This window comes from Capsicum annuum, chromosome 6 (genome assembly GCF_002878395.1).
Source record: "Capsicum annuum cultivar UCD-10X-F1 chromosome 6, UCD10Xv1.1, whole genome shotgun sequence".
Classification (NCBI taxonomy): domain Eukaryota; kingdom Viridiplantae; phylum Streptophyta; class Magnoliopsida; order Solanales; family Solanaceae; genus Capsicum; species Capsicum annuum.
In genome coordinates this window covers 25,019,888-25,031,095 of record NC_061116.1, presented here as the reverse complement: position 1 = coordinate 25,031,095, position 11,208 = coordinate 25,019,888, and positions in this window count along the sequence as shown.

The window sequence follows — 11,208 nt, the reverse complement described above, 5'->3', positions numbered from 1 at the left end:
ATATATATATATATATATATATATATATATTATTTTATTTTATTTTAAAAAATATATATATACTTTATATATATAAAATAATAAATATATATTTTTTATTTATTTTAAAAAATATATAAAAATAATATGTGTGTGGAATTATTTTTTCTAAAAAAATTCTATTTTCTTACGTGACAATGATTTGACACTGATGTGGCACTAATTTGGCACTGATATGACGCATGTGTAGTGCACTCTCCGTTGTGAGAGTGAGATTGTGATTTTGAGGATGAATTTAATTCACTTTAAAGTTATTAAAGTGGATAAATAAACGAAAATTAAATTTAAGTGTTAAACTAAGTTGAGCGAACAAATTCAAGAATTTTTATGACTTCTCTTTCGATCAAACGATGGTATCTCAATTCCCAATGTTCGATCTGCTGTCTGAAATAGTAAAAGTATGGCCATTACCTAAATTACATATACAGCTATAAATAATTGCTCTATCTATCCATATCATCTCCCCACTACGTCAACCGCCACATCAAATCGTACACGACTTTTGTTTCCTTAGGTCTTAGTGGTTTTCCCTAAATTGCCTATACATCTATAAACACCTCACTACTTCAGCCATCACGTCAAGTCGTATACGACATTTATTCCTTCGGCCTTAGTTCTTTTACCTAAAACAAGCATCTGCCTGCTCACAAGCATGCAACCCCAATTAACATTTACCAATCAAATGACCAAATTCACATCTTCCACTCACCAAATCAAAACTATCACCACATCAAGCTAACAAAAGAAAAAGGAATGTACTGAAAAGTCCCTCTATGTGAGAAGAGTGGGTGGAGTGGGAGCGGGGGTGGGGTGGGGATCAGGTATAGTCTACATGAAATACGAGCTCCACTTTTTCAAACGTTTATCGACATTCAAAACAAATCTTATTATATGCAATTACATGAAGATAAAATAAATGACGACAACCTGAAAATTGTACAAAAGAATAATTTCTTCTTTTAATAAATGTAAATCTTAGTACCAAATAAAAGTATTAAACCTACCACTTTTTCTTTTTTACCACCATCTCCGTCAAGAATATGATGTAGTTCTAAATGACAACCTACCAACCACCGTTGGAACAATTTAATATTTTATGGTTTAAATATCGAGAATTAATATTATAGAAATTTTTTATTCAAGCCAATCAAATTAGTGGTTATTCTCAGACAGGAAAAGAATATAAAAATATTGAGCTGTAAACAAATTTAACTAAAACATAACAACTATACCAAATTAACGTTTAGCACACAACCCTATCATTATACAACCTACCTTCAAATACGAAATGAATAAGTAAATATTAGGATACATAAAGCAAATATTTAATAACATTAAATTGAAGAAAAAAAACAGTAAAAAGACGATTTTGTTTATTTGAGAGTGTTTTAAGGACAAAAAGTTCAAATCACATTTTAAAGATTTTTCACACTTTTAATAGATAGATAGATACATAGGAGCCAATCATAATAGTTTTAATTCAATAAAAATTAGACTTAGTTTTTTTTTTTTACCACAATATGAAATAAATATAAAGTAATTAATAATCTATAAAATTATTTTTCTTGTTGAATCGCCTTAATTATATGTATATATATAAAATAAATAAGGAATAACTATGAAAAAAATTAATAATCCTCAAAATTATTATTTTTTATTTTCAAATCTCCTTTATTATATATATATATATATATATATATATATATATATATATTTGATAAAGGGGAATAGTATATCCTGTAATTATGAGTTGCATCATGAGATCTAGCTACTTGACATTTGATAATAAAATATTAATTTTATCGATTATTAATTGTTTCATATTTATTTCATCTCTCTCTCTATATATATGTATGTATGTATGTATGTATGTATATGCATGTATTTATGTATGTGTATATATATATGTATGTATGTGGGTGTATATGTGTGTGTATGTATATATATATATATATATATATATAAAAGAATAGTATAGCCTGTAATTATTCCAAGTGGCATCATGAGATCTGGCTACTTGACATTTGACAATAAAAAAATTATTTTATAAAATTTAATACAAAATTGATTTTTATTTATCGTCAAATCTCCTTTATTATATATATAGAAATGAAATAAATATAGAATAAATATAAAATAATTAATAATCTACAAAATTAACTTTTTTTTTGCCAAATTTCAAGTAGTATATGTATGTATGTATGTATGTAAACTATAAAATGCCAAAACTATCCCTGAATTTGTGTGACACAAATATAATTTAGATAATCAATCATATTTTTAATATGTTTTTAGACATTTTAAATTGTTAGCTATTGTAATTTATAGTATTTTTTATATAATTTTTAAATAATATATGTTACTCTCCTTGTAAAATTTTTGTGGCATTGATAGTCATTTATATCATTAAAATAATTTAATTTTAATTATTATGATTTACAATACTTTTATTTTATTTCAATTTAAGTGACACTGAAATAATTTCAGGAGTTACCCAAATTTATGATTGAAGCAGCTAAGTGGATATGTCCTAAATGACTTATAATATTCAATTAGAAGTGATATAATAAAATTATTGTACAAAATATTTGTGAAAAAAATTTAAATGAGTCTAATATAAAATTTCATGTTAATTTAAAAAATCAAGAACTAATTTATCATTTTTATGTTAATTTTATTTGTTATTAAATATTATTAATTTTTAATACCTAAATGGCTAATAATAAATAATTAAGGGTGATATAGTAAAATTACCGTTGAAGCAGCTGAAGCAGACATGTCATAATTTTTTTAATTAAATATTATTAATTTTCTTATATGTAAATGACTTACAATTAATTAGAGGTAGCATAGTAAAATGATGGAGGAAAAATACATGTCAAAAAAAATTAAATGAGTCTCATATAAGATATCCTATTAATTTAAAATATCAACAATTAATTTTTTTACTTATGTCTATTTTATTATTTATTAAATATTATTAATTTTTAATACCTGTATGATTTATATTAATTAATTAGAGGTGATATAATAAAACTACAATTGAAGCAGCCGAAACAGACATGTCATAAATATCTATTTTATTTTTTTTAGTAAATATTATTAATTTTTTTATATGTAAATGTCTTGAAATAATTTATTTCAAAAAATATAATAAAATTATAGAGCAGCTGAAGCAGGTGAAGAAGCAGACATGTTGACGAAGAACTAACTGCTTCTTCACACTTATTAGTAGTAGTAATAAGAAAGAAGAATAGTCTAGCCTAAAATTATGCCAAGTGGCATACTGAGAACTTAGCTACTTGAAATATGGCAACAAAAAAGTTAATTTTTTACATTATTAATTATTTTATATTTATTCTATATTTAATTCATATCTCTCTCTATATATATATATATAATAAAGGATATTTGACAACAAATAAAAATCAATTTTGTAGATTACTAATTATTTTATATTTATTTCCATTTTATAAAATAATTTTTTTATTGTCAAATGTCAAGTAGCTAGATCTCATGATGCTACTTGGCATAATTATAGGCTATACTATTCTCCTTTATATATATATATATATTCAAATCATGTTTTCGAATTTAGCATATTTTAAAAATTTAGTACTTTGTTTATTTTAATTTATTTATTTTATTTTGGTAAAATATTATATATTTAAAAACTATGCCAAAAAATAATCATAAGTCATAACTATTAAAATCTATTAATATTTTAAAAACATATAGTAAAAGATATGATTGACTTTCGAAATTCTACTAGTATCTCATACATTGTGATAAAATAAATAACATAAATTATTTTAATTTACATTAAAAGGTACTATAAATCACAATGATTAACAACTTAAAATATTTTTAAAATATATTAGTAAAAATTTAACTGACTCTCTGAATTTTAAAATTGGGATAACGCGAGTAACATAAATTGTTTGATAATTATGTAAAAGGTACTATAATTATAATGATTAAAAACTTAAGTTATTCAAAAATTTATATTAATAAAAATCTGAGTGACACTCCAAATGCTATTTGTGCTACATAAATTGAAATAACGTAAATAACATATGTTGGGTCCGTATTGACACGAGCTATAGTATCTAGTATATATATATATATATATATATATATATATATAGACATCTTCATAACTAAAAATAGTTGCATGATTTTGGTCCTTTCTCCACCTCCTTTTAAATCCTTTTTATTTTGTTTCTTTTTTCTTTTATCCTTTTATTTTTTAAATTCTTTTTTCCTTTTTTTTTTAGTTAGTTATCTTTCTATGTTTTTGCCCTTTCTTTTTCTTTTTTCTGTCTATATTTTTTATGATAAAAATAAAATAGTAAATGTAAAAGATTAATTAACTAAATAGAATGATGAAAAAATTGAAAAAATTAAATAAATAGACTATTACAAGTGATAATTAAAAAAAAAATACTAAGTCACTCGTTTTGTTATTAAAATATAAATTAATAAAACATAGTTTAAAAAAAAATACAATAAAAAATAGAAATTATATCTATAGTATGACTCTACTTTATAAATGTTTTTTCACTATTAAAACTTGCAAAAAATTTATATAAAAACGAGAACTATAAAAATTAAGTTTAAAATCTGATTTTTATATTATTTTTAAGAAATAAAATTATTTTGAAGGAATGAACTTGTTCTTTACAATACTTTATCAGCACATGATATATACCATATTGTCGGTAACATAGAAGATTGAGGAGTGTTTTTCTTGAAGGAATGAATATACCATGGTATATATTGTCGGTAACATAGAAGATTGAGGAGTGTTTTTCTTGAAGGAATGAATATACCATTTATTTTAACAATAAATGACTGAGCTTTATTCTTAAGGAATGAATCATTTCTTATAATACTCTGTCAGTATTTGATACATATGACGTGGCTATCATAGACGACAGTAAGAATGTTTTTCAACGAATCAGTCTTCTATGATACTTTGTTAACATATGATATATATTATGTGGGTATCATAGATAACAGAGGAGTTTTTTTTTTTTGGTCATTATGGAAAAGTCTCAATACATAACCATCCTCTTATTACCCAATATATGATTTAAATAATTAATTTATTAATTATGATTTATTTGATAAAATAAGATTTAGATATTCTTTAAAATATTATTTAAATAATAACATATAAAAATATAAAAAATTAAAGCAAATAATATCTGAAAAACATAAAGATTTAAAATAAGGATAGAAAAACTACAATATAACATAATTACCGGAGTTAGTAAAAACTCAATAAATGCACAAAAAAAGAAGTATCAAATTTAGAATCAATAATAGATAGTCTAGAATATACATACCAACATTATCTATTAACAATTAAATAAAAAATGAACAAAGAAGAATTTATAATAGACGAAAAAACATATGAAAAAAACGAAGGATTAAAAATAAAAATAGTGTTTTCTAATTTAGGTAGAAAGCATAAGAAAATAAATGAACATTTATATTTAATGTTATTGATAACAAGGCTTTGATACCAATTGTAGGGGGTTGCGGATTAGACGCAGTAACTTTACTAGGAATTAAATAGTTATTGGGTAATAAGTATTTATTTTTATATAATGTATTTTGTGAATATTATTGATTGAAATATTTTTCATTTTTATCTTCTTGACTTAAGATGTTTTATTAATTCATATTCTAAATTAGATATTATCGTAATTAAATTATCTAGTGTTCTAGGATCTTCGTTAGTACTATGTAATCTTTTGTATTCTTGGTATAAACTATATAGTTGGGTTTCGATATCTTTTAATGATTTATTCTTTTAGTAAGATGTATCCATTAATTTATGTAATTGTTAAATTCTTTGTGGTAATATTCATTAACTGTTTTTCTTCATTCTTGTATTTTTTATTTTTATATATTTTATTAATATATTCAATTTTACTGATATTTATATTTTGAGGGGTGATTAAATGGAAGTTGATTAAATGCTTTGCTATGATATTCTTTAGCTTTTTCTCTTAATTTTTGTAAGTCTTCTATATTATTTTTAAGATATTCTAAATATTCTATATCTTTTGTTTTAAAATATTCAATTAAATTCATTTCTATAAGGTTTTCTGTTAATCTTATTTCTTCCACTTCTTGTTCCCAGTATTTTAGAGATTCGTAGTTTATCATTTTATTTTTCTAAAGTAAATGTATAATAATCTATTCTACTTGTACTATATTTAATATCTTGTTTGAGATTATTAATACTACTAACTATTTTTTCTTGTTCTCTTCTTAATGAATTTTTTAAACTATCTAAACTTTTATCTTTGTTTTTTTCTAAATTTTTCAAGGTTTCGTCTATCCATTTTAATTTTTTTATTAGATTTTCCATTATTTCTCTAATTTGTTTTCTATAATCAATTTCTTTATGTAGGTCTTCTTGGTTTTCTCTAATTTTCTTAATATATTCTGACATTTTTAGTCTGTATAATATCTATCTGAATCTAAATAATATCGGTGTTCATAATATATGAGTAAGTTTTCTATACTGTTTAATAATTCTTCCTCTTCATAATCTTATAATTTTTTCCATATTATTTTCTTTATGTCTATAATTTCTATATCTCTAAGTATATATATAAAATAAGTATTTTACTATCATCTGTCATTTTAGCTTGATTAAATGTTTTTTCATAATATTTTTCAGTTGTTTGTTTTAGTCTATGTAGTTCTTGCATATTTTCATTAAGAAATTCTATATATTTTATATCTTTAGTTTCCATGTATTTGTCTAAATTTACTTTCATCTGTTTTTCTATTAACTGTATGTTTCTCATTTCTTTTTCCAAAAATTCTAGATATATGTAATTTATCATGGTAAGTATTTGTAAGACTAGTTAGGTAGGCATGGTATGTAATTTATTCTGGTCATATAATATTTACCAAATGTTTTTTCTAATATGATTTTTCTTATATCTACTACTTTTATATCCTTAAGTGCATACAAAATAAGTATTTTAAATTTATCTATCATTTCGTCAGATAAATAATTATTCATTTTTCATAAAATTGCTATTTTCAAAATATTCCCTTCAATCATACACATAACAAAATATGATCATATTAGATTACTATATACTAGATCATTCTTAAATAACATGTTCGTCGGCCACTATTAGCATGGTAATCCAGATACTTTTCCCTTAAATGACGCCTCAACTCTGGCTACTCCCCACCACGGCTTCTTGCCTTATTGGTTTCACCTTTAGGATGACATAGTTCTTAGAAATTTTTCTCCGTTTCCACTTTGCTAATAAACTTCTTAACATGCTATTCTTCGAATAATTCTACTACAAAGTAACTAACATGAACTTATCTTATTATGTCATGATTGTTAGGAATTATGAATTTAGCTATTCATACTAGTGAATAAATATACATGTTCTGGTAAGTTTGATAATCCTAAGTTTTGTTCCTCCATAGATTTTTCTATTGAAATATACCTGTTTTTTAAATAAATAAGCAAAATATTTATTGTAGACAAGAGAGAGAGTTTTTGCTTCAACGCATGAAGGCTTGGCCTTGCACTGCCTTCGGTTCTTCTATTTATAACTAAAATTTACAGATGATTTCTTTACACGTTCCTTAAAATGACTTTGAAAAATCAAAGCCTATACTAGCCTAGGCTAGACTAATTAATGTTTAAAAAAAAGTCTTCATCTTTTAAAAGAAGACTTTGACATAAAGCACTAAATAACAAAAAACTTTAAATGCCTAAGACTTTTTCTATACAATTTTTTACAATTTACCTAAAGAAAATTGTGAAAGTTATCTACATGTTACTTTCCCAATTTAATAGCTTGTCTTCTCCATTATTTCGCTCCATAGTTATCTCTTTTTTGTTGTATCTGCTGTTTTTCTATCTTTTTATCAGTGTAGCATCACATCTGGAATAAAGTTGTGCTTGCCACTACATCTGCTGCATATGTGGTCTTTGTATTTTTGGCCAACTTTTTCACAAAATTGATCCATAGCCTCTTCTGAAATAATTCCCTTACTGATAGATCTTGTTAATGATTGTTCTTCTGGTCTAAGGAGTGTTAATCCCCATTTTCTAAGTTCTTCCATGTCATGGTCTCTAACTTCTTTGCAAGTTGAATAAATCAATGCTTGTTTCCTTGAATTATATATCCAAAATGGCTTTTTATTTAAATAATTATTAAGTAACTCTGATAATATATTGCTTATTCCAATAACTCTTTTGTTGCGGTAAAATGTTGGTATCTGTGTTTTTGGTATCTCGGTCTGTTCACATATTTCTTCCGGAATGATATAATCTCTGGTTATACCCATTTTGACCACATTAATAGTCTGTTTAATTTCGTCAAATAATATTTCTGCTGGTGCAGAATAAAATCGAACATAGAATAATTGTCCGTTGGTAATTCTCTTGTAAGTCATAAATTCTTTGTGAATTTGTGGGATTCATTCTAACTCTTCTCCATCGATTGTGTAAACCGTAGATAATAATCCATAATAGTAACATGATTTAATAAAATTTGGACTTGTACCTCGTAAGGCAATAAGTTTATTGTAATATTGGCATTTCTGGGTAATATATCCTTTTTGTTTCGCAGCTAGCTCTTCACTTTGAATAGGTTTGGTATTTAATAAGGTTTGTAAGGTGTGTATGTTGTCAATGTATTTACGAGAAGAATAATTGTATATCTGTTTTTCTTGGTTAAGTGATTCAGAATAGGTATGTATTTGGGGAGGTGCAAATGCTTCAAAATTTTGTATATTTGGTGTATATGGTTTTGAAAATATTAGGCTGAGCTTATAATTCTTTTTCTTTGGTATTTCAGGTCTATTTTTAATGACTATATTTTTTTCTTTAGATGTACCTGCAGCTGTAATTGAAGTTTCGTTAGTAATTTGAGTTTTAAGGTGTTTCTCATCGTCACCTTCTAGGTCTAGTTTTTTAATGTGCTCTTCCTGCACAATATCTTGTTTTTTATAGTGCTCAACTTGCACTTTTACATTAGTAAATTCAGTAGTTAGTGTAATAACTCGTTCTTGTAATAACTCCATTTGTTTAAACATTTGGAGCAATAAATCAGTATGGATATCTTTGGCATCAGCCTCTTCTATTGGTAAATCAGTTTGAGTAGCTTTGTCTTGATAAGTAATCTGCAATGATATTTTTGTTAGTATTGATTACTTCAATTGTAAATGTAAAATTCAGTATATTTTATACTAATCTCCGAATCTCCTTTGTCATAACCGAATTTTGTATTTTTCTTGTTAGCCACCATCGTACCTGTGTATTATCTGTTCTAACCATAAACTTGTTATACACGATATATGGTTCAAATGCTATTAAACATTTATATAAAGAACATAATTCTTTTCTATTTATTTCCCATTTTATTTGTGTTTCGTTAAACGTTCCTGAGTAATATCTACAATGATGTTCTAATTTTTCTTCTTCATACCTATATTTGAGTACTCCTCCATAATTATATTCACTTGCATCAGCTTCTACTATATATGTAAATTTTTTATTTTCATCTGGAAATTGTAATTTTGGTAACTCTTCACAAAGTAATTTTATTTTCTTTACCTTTTTTTTGTCTTCTTCATTATATCTATATTCTACATCCTTTTTTAATTTTTTCTATAATGGTTTTAAGTTTTCTGCTAGTTTTGGAATATATTCTCTTACTTGGTTTACTAATCCTAAAAATGATTGTAATTTTTTTTTTTTTATCTAATTCTTCTTCTGAACTTATTATTTTTTGGATATATGTTGTTGCATTTTGACTTCACTTTTGTCTATTTGTATTCCTAAAAATGCTATCTGATTTTTCATAATTTCTGCTTTCTTCTCACTTAAACTTATTCCTGATTTTTCGATTATATCTGTAAACTGTTTCAATAATTTTAAATGTTCTTTTTTAGTTTTTGTATATAATAGTATATCATCTATGTATACTATACAATTAGGTAGTTGTTTAAAATAACTATCCATAAAATGTTGATATCTACCTGGTGCATTTTTATATCAAAATGGTAGTACATTCCATTCATAAAATTCTTGTGGTACCGTAAATGCGGTTAATTCCTTGGATTCTTCTTCTAACTTTAAATGGTAAAATTCTGATTTAAATCAAATTTACTAAAATAATTATATCCTTATATTTGCCTTATTTTTAATATCTTGTTTGGTATTGGGTAATTATGAGTCATTGTTTTTGCATTTAAATTTCTATAATCAATAACCATCCTACTTTTTCCTCATTTTTGTTCACTATGTTTATTTACTATAAATGCTGGGCTATTATATTTACTATTATTTTTTTGTATATATTGTTTTTCTAATAATTCTTCTATATGCATTTTAAATTCTTTTAAATCATCAAAATTATATGTTAATGATTTCTGGGTTATTATGCTATTTTTATCTATTAATTCAATTTTTATAGTGGTTTTATGTTTTTTCCATCCTTTTAATGGATCTTCACTATATAATTGTTCTAATTTTTTCTTAATTATTTCTATCTTATTTATTGAAAATATAGTTATTTCCTTTTTATTTATTGAAAATACGACTAGTTCTATTGTATCTTCAGTATTTTTTTATATTTTCTAATTTTTGTGTAATTTTTTCACTTCCTTTTATCCAATCAGTTTTCTTTCTTATTTTATTAATAACTCTTTTTGCTCTTACTTTCTGTTTACATGGTGTTGTAAACCACTAATCTGTTCTAGTTATTATATGTGGGTATAATTTATCTAAAAACGACATTCCTAAAGTATATCTTTTGATGTTAGCTCATAATTATAGATTTCTTCTATTGTTAATATTTTATCCCATACTTGTGTTTTTACATTCTTAGCTTTATAAGTAATTAAGCTTCCTTCGTTATCAAATCCTTTAACTATTATTGGTGTTTTTAATTTATCCAATTTTACATTCTGGTAAACAATTATATCTACATAAATTAGCTTCTGCTCCTGTATCTATCATAGGCGTATAATATCTACTATAATATCCTTCTACTACTATCTTCATTAATACATATATTTTCATATCATGTTAGGGCTCTTCTTAGGAATAATCTTTCCCTATTATATGTTATAGATAATTGTGTATATTCTATATTGTATGGTTTT